This window comes from Etheostoma spectabile, unplaced genomic scaffold, assembly GCF_008692095.1.
Source record: "Etheostoma spectabile isolate EspeVRDwgs_2016 unplaced genomic scaffold, UIUC_Espe_1.0 scaffold00018854, whole genome shotgun sequence".
NCBI classification, from domain to species: domain Eukaryota; kingdom Metazoa; phylum Chordata; class Actinopteri; order Perciformes; family Percidae; genus Etheostoma; species Etheostoma spectabile.
In genome coordinates, this window is record NW_022604519.1 from 142,890 (window position 1) to 154,562 (window position 11,673).

At 41.0% G+C, this 11,673-nt stretch overlaps 1 non-coding gene and 1 pseudogene across 1 annotated transcript; both read left to right on the forward strand.

Moving 5' to 3' along the window:
• Positions 1-2,759, forward strand: part of LOC116682767 (E3 ubiquitin-protein ligase TRIM21-like) — a 53,879-nt pseudogene extending 51,120 nt beyond the window's left edge.
• A 6,924-nt stretch (positions 2,760-9,683) lies between these two features.
• trnak-cuu (transfer RNA lysine (anticodon CUU)) lies at positions 9,684-9,757 on the forward strand. The gene has a single exon. It is a non-coding gene; the product is annotated as a tRNA-Lys (tRNA).
• Positions 9,758-11,673: the final 1,916 nt, after the last annotated feature.

Here is an 11,673-nt window from a genome sequence, read left to right on the forward strand (position 1 = left end):
TACTGTGGCTGATGAAGATGGCAGGCAGGTGTGCTTGGCGGGAGCAGGTGATGACAGGCAGGTGTGGAGGAGATGATTGCTGCTGGCAGACTGACGGCAGGTGTTGGTAATCAGCTGGCTTCGGACAGGCGAGGGGGAGGAAGAGGGAGAAACAAAACAAAACAAGACAGAAGAAAAATGCAGGGAAAGGAAGAAAAACAATACTCACGGCCAGCTGGACCCCAACCATGACACAAAGGCTACTGCACTAAATATTAACATTGATTTTCTCAGGTGTTCAAATACTTATTTGCAGCTGTATCATACAAATAAATAGTTAAAAAATCATACATTGTGATTTCTGGATCTTTTTTTTTAGATGATGTCTCTCACAGTGGACATGCACCTACGATGACAATTTCAGACGCCTTTATGATTTCTAAGTGGGAGAACTTACAAAATAGCAGGGTGTTCAAATACTTATTTTCCTCACTGCAAGAAACTGTAGAGAACTAGTGACATGTCCCTCGTCTGCAGATATTCCTCGCTAAGTTGGAAGTGTGTCTTCGTTTAGAAGAAGTCTCCCGGATAATTCTGCCTTTTACCGCCCGAAGTTAGAGAAACAGTTGATGTGGTATTAGCTAAAGTGGTTAACACACACCAAATGTTTGGGCCGAGTAGACGGCCCTGCCGATTCTGAACAGCTCACTGAAGGCAGAGGACATGGATAGGTTTTTTTCCAAGTCTGCATGCGTGTGGAAGCTCCAGAGTCACAAAATAACACCCCAAATCCCAGAAATTGTATTTGATTGTTTTTATAATATGGGCACTTTAAGACTCTCAGCTCTACAAAACTCTCTCTATTTCTCAGCATGGTGTCAACCGGCGACATTTATGTGCTGAATTGTTGTCATTACTTAGAATCCTCATGGGGACGGTGGAAACTACAGACTATAGCTCTGTCTCATTTGGTAAATTATGACACTTTTAATGCTAAGTTAACATTGTTGGACATGTTTTTTTTAGATCTTGTCATTAGTGTACCCTGTAATAAATATTGGATATTTTTTTCTTTTTATTCCCACTGTGTGTAGATGTGGCTGCTGCAAATTATCTGTAGTCTGAAGATCAGTTTCTGTGCTCCATCTGTCTGGATGTGTTCACGGATCCTGTCCCCACACCATGTGGTCACAACTTCTGCAAGAACTGCATTATTGAACACTGTAATACTAAAGACCAGTACCTGTGTCCCCTGTGTAAGGATCGTTTTTACCACCAGATCTGATTTGAGGGTCAACACTTTGTTCTCTGCGATGGTCGCTCAGTTCAGACAGTCAGCTCAACAGAAAACCAGCAGCAGCAGCTCAGAGCAACAAGTGTCCAAACCAGGAGAAGTCCCCAATTACGTCTGCACTGGAACCAAACTGAAGGCCCTGAAGTCCTGCCTGGTGTGTCTGGTCTCCTACTGTGAGACTCACATGGAGCCTCATTGGACCACGTCAGGTCTGAAAAGACATCAGCTGATCGACCCTGTGGAGAACCTGGAAGGCAGTATGTGTACGGAGCACGATAAACCTCTGGAGCTGTTCTGTAAGACCGACCAGACATGTGTCTGCATATTCTGCACTGTTTTAGACCACAAGACACATGATGTTGTTCCTCTCACAGAAGAATATGAAGGAAAGAAGGTAGATCTGGGGAAGACAGAGGCTGAAATTCAGCAGATGATCCAGAAGAGACGGCTGAAGATTCAGGAGGTCAAACACTCAGTGGACCTCAGTGAGGAAGATGCAGACAGAGAGATAGCAGAAGGTGTTCAGGTCTTCACTTCTCTGAAGGAGTCTGTTGAGAGAGGCTTGAATGAGCTCATCAAACCATCAAAGAGAAGCAGAAAACAACAGAAAAACAGGCCGAAGCTTCATCAAAGAGCTGGAACAGGAAATGTCTGAGCTGATGAAGAGAAGCACTGAGGTGGAGCAGATGTTACGCTCTGAAGACCACCTCCATCTTCTCCAGGGGTCCAGTCCTATAACATCCAACAACCTCCACCCACCGAGGATTGGACAGAGGTCAGCGTCTGTCCATCATCATATGAGGGGACTGTGGTGAAAGCCGTGGTTCACCTGAAGGAGACACTCAGTACAGAGATGAAGAAGCTTCTTGCTGAGTCTGAGCTGAAGAGGGTCCAGCAGCATGCAGTGGATGTGACTCTTGATCCTGATCCAGCACATCCTGAACTCATCCTGTCTGACGATGGGAAACAAGTAAATCATAGTGACGTGAGGAGGAATCTCCCAGACAACCCAGAGAGATTTTCTTGTTTTGTAATGTTTTAGGAAACAGAGTTTCTCTTCAGGCAGATTTTACTTTGAGGTTCAAGTTAAAGGAAAGACTGCATGGGATTTAGGAGTGGCCAGAGAGTCGAGCAACAGGAAGGGAACCATCACACTGAGTCCTCGGAATTGTTACTGGATGATATGGTTGAGAAATGGAAATGAGTACAAAGCTAATGATGTCCTTCCAGTCCGTCTCTCTCTGAAGTCTCCTCCTCAGAAGGTGGGGGTGTTTGTGGACTATGAGGAGGGTCTGGTCTCCTTTTATAACGTAGATGCAGCAGTTCTTATCTACTCCTTTACTGACTGCTCCTTCACTGAGAAACTCTTCCCATTCTTCCCTTACTTCAGTCCCTGTAATAATGCTGGTGGTAAAAACTCTGCCCCTCTGATCATCTCTCCTGTCAGAGTAAACTAATCACTGATCTCATTTCAGGTATTGATTTATTTTCAATCAAGGAACAAATGTACATATTGATATATTTTACATCTTATTTTTTACAGAATCTGTTTCCTGTGGTGACTGATTTACACTTTATTCCATTTATTATCATATGTTAAATGATCAGTAATTATTTGCAAATTGAATCAAACGTTATCTTGACATGTTTGGTGTCTTTAGGAACTGCCATAACTGACACAACTCTACATAACGTGTGTCATGATGCATCAAATTAATGTGTGATTATGTCATCAGATACACATTTCTTAGTATTTGATGTGCAGCCACAGAAAACATATTGCTGAATATTTCATTGTGTCATGAAGCTTCATTTTAGAGTGAGGCCTATTACATCCCATAATGTCTCCAGAACACAGTGTGTGTCCTTGTTATACCGGGTAGAAAAAGTTAATAATGGATAATTACTGGTCACTTTGGCCATTTTTTATTTGTTTCATGAATTCTGTAAGATGGTTTATGAGTCAAAGAAATGTGTAAATATGTGATTGTAGAATAAAAACGGTGAAATAAAGCAGGTGTTGAACACAAGGCCTGAGTAAGCAGTGAGAACTAGGATGATCTTTATTGTTGAGAATAAAGTTGAACTTTCAGTATTAGTGCCAGACATTAAAAGAATAAATCAGAGATAGAAGTTGTTTTTTGAGAATAAAGTCAAAAGAAGTGAAAGAATAAATCCAATTTTGAGCGTATTCTAAAGTGACTGGAGGACATGTTTAGTAAGCAGAGCTTTGTCAGCACTGCTGTTCTTTAATAAAAACTGGTCTACACAACGGGATGGGGACATGGTCTAATAAAATCTAGTTCAGATATCTAGAAAGTTCTTTCTCACTAGGAAGAATTAAATACAGATATCTGCAATAAATATCCCGTCTAGCTACTAAATATTAAAACAGCCACTTGTACTATTTAAGGATTAAATGTAGTTTTGACTGATTAAAGTTGTAGATATCTTGAAAAACAATTTCTACAAGTAGAATGTTATTGTGCATATCTTTAATTACCATTCTGACTAGTTAGAATATCACTTTGACCAGGAGAAATGCTATTATTAATATCTAAAATGTAATTACAGATAGGAGTGTGGTTGATTAAATGTTTAAAACGGCCTGCTGTAGCACCTGAGACATTCTTCATGTTTTCATCTCTAGTTGTTCTGCAGAGCTTCTTCTAGCTGGTGACGTCTGACAATAACAATAACTTTAGTTCTATGTTGGAAGTTGACATTATTGTTAAAAACCACATTTAAATGATGTATGATCTCTGAAAGAGTCCAACAACAATAATGATTAGTGCAGGGTACTTTCAGCGTGTATAGAGAGCATATCTCCACCAGACTCCACGTAAATAATCACTACTTTTAGCGTGTATAGAGCAGCATATCTCCACCAGACTCCATGTAAATAATCACTACTTTTAGCATGTATAGAGCAGCATTTCTCACCAGATCCATGTAAATAATCACTACTTTTTGCATGTATAGAGCAGCATATCTCCACCAGACTCCATGTAAATAATCACTACTTTTGCATGTATAGAGCAGCATATCTCCACCAGACTCCACGTAAATAATCACTACTTTTAGCGTGTATAGAGCAGCATTTCTCCACCAGACTCCATGTAAATAATCACTACTTTTAGTGTGTATAGAGCAGCATATCTCCACCAGACTCCATGTAAATAATCACTACTTTTTGCATGTATAGAGCAGCATATCTCCACCAGACTCCATGTAAGTAATCACACTTTTAGCGTGTATAGAGCAGCATATCTCCACATGTAAATGGGTGAATTAAGAGTTTATTCCAACCAGACCAGAGTGGTGATTGTTGGAACAGTGGAAAGATGAACCAAGACGGCTGTTGGTAGATTTTATTAGTTTCTGTCCACTTTAATGAAGTGTGTTTTACGATGATAAAAGTAGTGATTATTTACATGGAGACTGGTGTGACAGTGTGTTTTGTTGCTGTATTACATTCATTCATTTATAAGGTCTTTATTTATGTGTGTTTCCCTGTTATGCAACTTAATTAGACTTACAAGGAAGCAGAGACGGGAGACAGGAAGAGTCACGCTGCCCTCTGCTGGTCAGGTCTGCTCACTGCAGCCTCAACGTTCCCCCTCAGCTGCTTTATGACTTCATTATGCTTCATTAGTGTTTGTCTCATTAACGTTTGTCTAAAGGTTCATCATAGAATAAAGCAACCAACATGTTGGAAAGAAACGACAATAAAAGGTAAAAAAAAAGCAATAAAGAGAACTTTTAATGTAAAAAGCACATAAAGCACCGAAAATAATCACCGGGCTCTGGGAGTGTGTGTGGGTTTGTGTGTGTGTGTTTTGTCCGTTTGTGTAATCGTGTGTGTGTGTGTGTATTCATATGTGTTGTGTGTGTGTGTTTATGTGTGTGTCTGTATTTGTGTGTGTATGTGTATTCATGTGTGTGTGTGTGTGTGTTTATGTGTGTGTATGTTTATGTGGTGTGTGGGTGTTTATGTGTGTGTCTGTATTGTGTGTGTATGTGTATTCATGTGTGTGTGTGTGTTGTTTATGTGGTGTGTTGTTTAGGTGGGTGTGTATGGTTGTGTGTGTGGTGTGTGTGTGTCCGTTTGTGTATTTATTCATGTGTATGTGTGTGTGTGTGTGTATGTATGTGTGTCTGTGTGTGTGTGTCTGTGTGTGTGTGTATGTATTTTTGTGTGTGTGTCTGTGTGATGTGTGTCTGTGTGTGTGTGTGTATGAGGCTCCAGTTCACGGGGCATTTGAAAAAGTACTTTGTAGTCGTTGATATACACTCACCGGCCACTTTATTAGGTACCCCATGCTAGTAACGGGTTGGACCCCCTTTTGCCTTCAGAACTGCCTCAATTCTTCGTGGCATAGATTCAACAAGGTGCTGGAAGCATCCTCAGGGAGTTTGGTCCATATTGACATGATGGCATCACACAGTTGCCGCAGATTTGTCGGCTGCACATCCATGATGCGAATCTCCCGTTCCACCACATCCCAAAGATGCTCTATTGGATTGAGATCTGGTGACTGTGGAGGCCATTTGAGTACAGCGAACTCATTGTCATGTTCAAGAAACCAGTCTGTGATGATTCCAGCTTTATGACATGGCGCATTATCCTGCTGAAAGTAGCCATCAGAAGTTGGGTACATTATGGTCATAAAGGGATGGACATGGTCAGCAACAATACTCAGGTAGGCTGTGGCGTTGTAACGATGCTCAATTGGTACCAAGGGGCCCAAAGAGTGCCAAGAAAATATTCCCCACACCATGACACCACCACCACCAGCCTGAACCGTTGATACAAGGCAGGATGGATCCATGCTTTCATGTTGTAGACGCCAAATTCTGACCCTACCATCCGACTGTCGCAGCAGAAATCGAGACTCATCAGACCAGGCAACGTTTTTCCAATCTTCTATTGTCCAATTTCGATGAGCTTGTGCAAATTGTAGTCTCAGTTTCCTGTTCTTAGCTGAAAGGAGTGGCACCCGATGTGGTCTTCTGCTGCTGTAGCCCATCTGCCTCAAAGTTCGACGTACTGTGCGTTCAGAGATGCTCTTCTGCCCACCTTGGTTGTAACGGGTGGTTATTTGAGTCACTGTTGCCCTTCTATCAGCTCGAACCAGTCTGGCCATTCTCCTCTGACCTCTGGCATCAACAAGGCATTTCCGCCCACAGAACTGCCGCTCACTGGATGTTTTTTCTTTTCGGACCATTCTCTGTAAACCCTAGAGATGGTTGTGCGTGAAAATCCCAGTAGATTAGCAGTTTCTGAAATACTCAGACCAGCCCTTCTGGCACCAACAATCATGCCACGTTCAAAGTCACTCAAATCACCTTTCTTCCCCATACTGATGCTCGGTTTGAACTGCAGGAGATTCTCTTGACCATGTCTACATGCCTAAATGCACTGAGTTGCCGCCATGTGATTGGCTGCTTAGAAATTAAGTGTTAACGAGCAGTTGGACAGGTGTACCTAATAAAGTGGCCGGTGAGTGTATGTTTTTGTGTGCTTGTGTGTGTGTGTATGTGAGAATGTATGTGAGTGTGTGTGTAACATGGTCACCAGGAAGTCCTCCTGGTGTTCGGATGCTGTCGAGATAAACCTCTTTAAACCATATTATTCTGCTTTTTACCCTGCCTGCTGTCAAGTTCCAAAAGACGAGCTCCAATAAGCTGCGGGTTACTCCTATGACAGCTGTACATATGTATGATGTGTACTTATATATAATACGTGTAGTGTGGGGTCTCTTCTAATGACGGCTGGTGTCTTCTACTCAGGAAACCCAGTGGTGTAGTGCAGGTGTAGTTCTGTCCAGCAGGAGTTATTCCATGCTCTGCTTTACTGAGGAATCTGATGTAGAACTGGATTGGTCTGTGGCCGGGGTGAATCAGTGGGTAGAGCGGGCGCACGTGTATTTTGAGGTTTATGCCTCGACACAGAGACTGGCCCGAGGTCCCGTGCTTTGCGATACAGTCCCGTGATGGGATTACTGGAGAGTGGCCATCTTTAATTGGTGCCTGTTCTTGTGTATTTGTCTTTTTATTTAGTTTTTAGTTTTGTTTTATGGACCATGAGTCTAATAATGAAGGCTAAGTATAGTGTAATCAGCTCCTACAATCATAGCAGAGACAACACATTGGTTGGCTTCCAGCTATGTAAATATATGCAAAAGGTAGAGGTGGGATTTGAATCCACGCCTCCAGCGAGACTGGAGCTTTAATCCAGTGCCTCAGGACACTAGGCCACACTACCTGCAAGCCAATGGCATCTTTGATGGCGGCAAAGGGAGTCACTGATTTGCAACGTGTACAGCTGTAAATGCTCCCTAAAACAATAACATCTTTACATTCTAGAACTTCAACCTAACTTTCTAGAACTGCAGCTTAACATTGTAGAATTAAAGCTAACATTGTAGAATGGCAGCTCAACATTCTAGAACTTCAACCTAACATTCTAGAACTGCCAAGTAACATTCTAGAACTGCAACATTTCAGAACTTTTAAGTAAAATTTTTAGACTTCAACTCTGAACTTGAGAATTGCCGGCTGGCTCAGTCGGTAGAGCATGAGACTCTTAATCTCAGGTCGTGTGTTCGAGCCCCACGTTGGGCAGTGGTCTTTTAGAGAGTGGGAATGCCTGAGTTCTGCACCATATAGTGGGGCCGATCTTCTGTCAATCGCAAGATTAGCAGTTCATCCCAGTGTAAAAATCCCTGTAATTTACCAGACTAAGATGTACATGCATTCTACAATCATGGCCTGTTCTGAAACTTCAACCTATTGTTCCAGAACTGCAATTTAACATTCTAGAACTGCAGGTTAACGTTCTTGAAGTTGACCTAACATTCTAGATTGACAGCTTAACATTCTAGAAATTAAATCTAACATTCTTGAACTACAACATAACATTGTAGAACTGTAAGTAACATTTTAGGACCATAACTTTTAAAATTCTAAAACTACAACCTATTGTTCTACAACTGCAACTTAACATTCCAGAACTGCAGCTTAACATTCGTGAACTTAAACCTAACATTCTAGAACTGCAGCTTACCATTCTAGAACTACAATGTAACCTTTTAGGACTATGGGCAACCTTTTGGGAACGCAATTTATAAAAAATCTAAAACTTCAACCTATTGTTCTTGAATTGCAACTCAAATTTCTAGAATGAAAGCTTAACTTTCTAGAACTGCATGTTTACATTCTAGAACTTCAACCTAACATTCTAGAACTGCAGCTTAACATTCTAGAATTTAAAGCTAACATTGTAGAATGGCAGCTTAACATTCTAGAACTTCAACTTAACATTCTAGAACTGCAAAGTAACATTCTAGAACTGTAACATTTCAGAACTTTTTAGTAAAATTTTGGACCGCAACTTGAAAAGCAAGAAGCGCCTCTTCTTGCTCAGGCGGTAGAGCATGAGACTCTTAATGTCAGGGTTGTGGGCTCAAGCCCCATGTTGGGCGGTGGTGTTTTAGAGTGTGGGAATGCCTGAGTTCTGCACCGTAAAATTGGGTGTGGATTGTCTGTCAATCGCAAGATTAGCAGTTCCATCCCAGTGTAAAAATCCCTGTAATTTACCAGACTGAAATGTGCCTGCATTCTACGATCATGGTCTGTGCTGACCTCATGTTCCTCAGATCAAACTAAAGTCTGGGGACAATGCATGTTCAAAATTCTAAATTCAACGTATTGTTCTAGAACTGCAGCTTAAAATTCTAGAACTACAATGTAACATTTAAGAACTGCAATTAACATTTTAGGACCGCAACTATTAAAATTCTACAACTTCAACTTATTGTTCCAGAACTGCAACTTAACATTCCAGAACTGCAAGTTAACATTCCTATAGGACCTAACATTCTAGATTGACAGCTTAACATTCTAGAAATTAAACCTAACATTCTAGAACTACAACATAACATTGTAGAACTGTAAGCAACATTTTAGGACCATAACTCTTAATATTCTAAAACTACAACTTATTGTTCTACAAACTGCAACTTAACATTCCAGAACTGCAACTTAACATTCCAGAACTGCAGCTTAACATTCTTGAACTTAAACCTAACATTCTAGAACTGCAGTCACCATTCTAGAAATACACTGTAACTTTTAGGACTATGATAAACCTTTTGGGACGCAACTTATAAAAATTCTAAAACTTCAACCTATTGTTCTTGAATTGCAACTCAAATTTCTAGAATGAAAGCTTAACTTTCTAGAACTGAATCTTAACATTCTAGAACTTCAACATAACATTCTAGAACTGCAGCTTAACATTCTTGAATCAACCTAACATTCTATAACTGCCAAGTAAATTCTAGAACTGTAACATTTCAGAAGTTTAAAGTAAAATTTTTGGACTGGGACTCAAAACTTGACAAGTGCCTGGCTAGCTCAGTCGGTTAGAGCATGAGACTCTTAATCTCAGGGTCGTGGGTTCGAGCCCCACGTTGGGCGATGGTGTTTAGAGAGTGGGAATGCCTGAGTTCTGCCCAGTATCAGGTGGCTGTATTGGGCAGATCGGCTGTCAATCGCGAGATTAGCAGTTCCATCCCAGTGTAAAAATCCTTGTAATTTACCAGACTAAGATATACATGCATTCTACAATCATGGCCTGTGCTGACCTCCTGTTCCTCAGATCAAACTAAAGTCTGGTGACAATGCATGTTCAAATTCTAAAACTTCAACCTATTGTTCTAGAACTGCAGCTTAAAAGAAAGTTTATGTATTTGCATTAATGAAAAGAAAGTTGATGTGTATATGCATTAGTAAGTAGACCTTGTGCGCAACGGCAGACTGTCAGGAAATAACCCTTTCGTTGTAAGAAAACTTGTTTAATTTTTTATGAATCTATTTTGTAATTTTACATATGTTTAAAAATATCAGAAACATATCAATATTGCAGTATTCCTAATCAATATGCAATATCACATTTTGTCAATATCGTGCAGCCCTAGTGTGTGTGTGTGTGTGTGTGTGTCTGTGGTCTGTGTGTGTGTGTGTGTGTGTGTTGGGAGTGGGGCTGCTAAATAAACAGGACAGAGGTAGTTTTTTATGGAGTAGGCATGATGGTATTTTACAAATCCACACTATAAATATGGTAGAGAAGTAGATAGAAACAGATAAATAAAGTCAGATATTTTAATAAGTGGAAGAAACAATATGATTTATATTATTAGAGTCTACTTGAAGCTTTTATATTTGTCTCTCTCTTCACTTACACACTTACACACACACACACACACACAACACACACACACACACACACACTGTACTACCACGTTGTTCTGCATCCTCCTCCCAGCCCTTGACATTAGCAGCCCCACTCCCAACACACAACACACCACACACACACCCACACACCACACACACTAGGGCTGTACGGTATTGACAAAATGTGATATTGCAATATTTATTATGAATACTGCAATATCATTAGAATTCTGATATTTTTAAACATATGTAAAATTACAAATTAAACAAGTTTTCTGACAACAGAAGGCTATTTCAACTGACAGGTTCGGCACCCTGAGCAGTTGGGGGGGTCCAGTGCCTTGCCTTAAGAGCACCTGGCAGGGCCCTAGGAGCGGGAAGTGGCATTTCTCCAGCCTCCAATTGACACTTTGGTCCCATGGGGACTTAAACCATCCAGTTCCCAAACCAAATCCCAACAGACTGAGTGACTGCAAACCCATAAACATTTGATCCCGACGTGATTTGAACACGCAAACTTCTGATCTGGAGTCAGACGCGCTACCGCCACGAGGTCTCCTGGTCAATAAATACACATCTACTTTTTTTTTGATTAATGCATATTCACACAGCAATGCAACGGTAGCACGTCTGACTCCAGATCAGAAGGTTGGGGTCAAATGTTGGGGGGGCAATAGCTCAGTCTGGTATGGAGTTGGGCTAGGAACCAGAAGGTTACCGGTATAAGTCCCATGCGCACCAAAGAACGGAGTGTGGACTTGGTGTCCATTCACCTCCTGGGCACTGCCAGGGGCTCTTGAAAAGGCACTGTACCCTCCCAACCGCTCAGGGCGCTTGACCACTCCATTTGACTGTCAGTTGATATAAATCTTTTGTTCTAAGAAAAATGGTTTAATTTGTTATGAATCTATTATGTAATTTTACATGCGTTTAAAAATATCATAATCATATCGATATGCAGATACATTTAGTTATCCTAACACTTTAAACAGTTTTAACTGAAACCTGGCGCTGAGCTCCAGGTGCTTTTTGTTGGGGCCATCTGTAGATGCTATAAACCAGGTTTCGTACAGATCTGTCGCAAGGCCTAGTACGAGTTTCAAAAAAGTTGGTTTCACGCTTATATTGCGAAAAGCCCTTTGAGCATAAATGGGCGTTGC